Source organism: Alosa pseudoharengus, unplaced genomic scaffold (assembly GCF_046254945.1).
Source record: "Alosa pseudoharengus isolate Yale_2024_CS ecotype anadromous, Long Island Sound unplaced genomic scaffold, YU_APseudo_1.1 YU_APseudo_1.1_scf_3, whole genome shotgun sequence".
NCBI lineage: Eukaryota > Metazoa > Chordata > Actinopteri > Clupeiformes > Clupeidae > Alosa > Alosa pseudoharengus.
Window position 1 is genome coordinate 17,928,490 of NW_027468718.1, and position 704 is coordinate 17,929,193.

Below are 704 nucleotides of genomic sequence, written 5' to 3' on the forward strand. Positions count from 1 at the left end.
AGGCTATATAGAGCCGTAATGGCTAACGATTCCATTCTGGTCACTCTGCACACAATCTATATAGAGACATATGTAATGGCCACCTGTTTAGATTTGCGTAACTTCTTCACTTCTTCAAAGTCTACACAGAACCATAATGGTGGTCTTGTCATTCTGATAATTTCTTCACACTCTCTGTTAAGAAAAAAAAAAACGGTCGTTGAATTCATTCTAACAATTCCTGCATAGTCCATAAAATGTAAAACACATACACACCGTGTGGCTCACCATAATTTTTGGTGACTCCTTAACAGTCTATATAAAGATATTATGGAGTCATCTGCTCCGACTGTTAATTCCTTAACAGTCTATATAGAATAGTAATGACTGTGCGCTCACTTGGATAATTCCTTCGGAGACATGGAGATGTCGGGCGGCACCCTGGCCTGCAGGTGATAATTCCCTGACACTGTGTGTGTGTCGGAGGAGGCGGTGAAGGCTTTGAGAAGCCATTCACGGCACACAGAAGGAGGATTTCATAACCTTTCTATTGAGTGAGAACATGCTATAATGTCATCTGCAGGCAGAGGTACTTCACTGTGAGTGTGTGTGTGTGTGTGTGTGTGTGTGTGTGTGTGTGTGTGTGTGTGTGAAAGAGAGAGAGAGGGAGAGAGAATTTTGTGTATAAGGTGAAATATGTGAAGGTGTAATGTTATTAGTGTGTG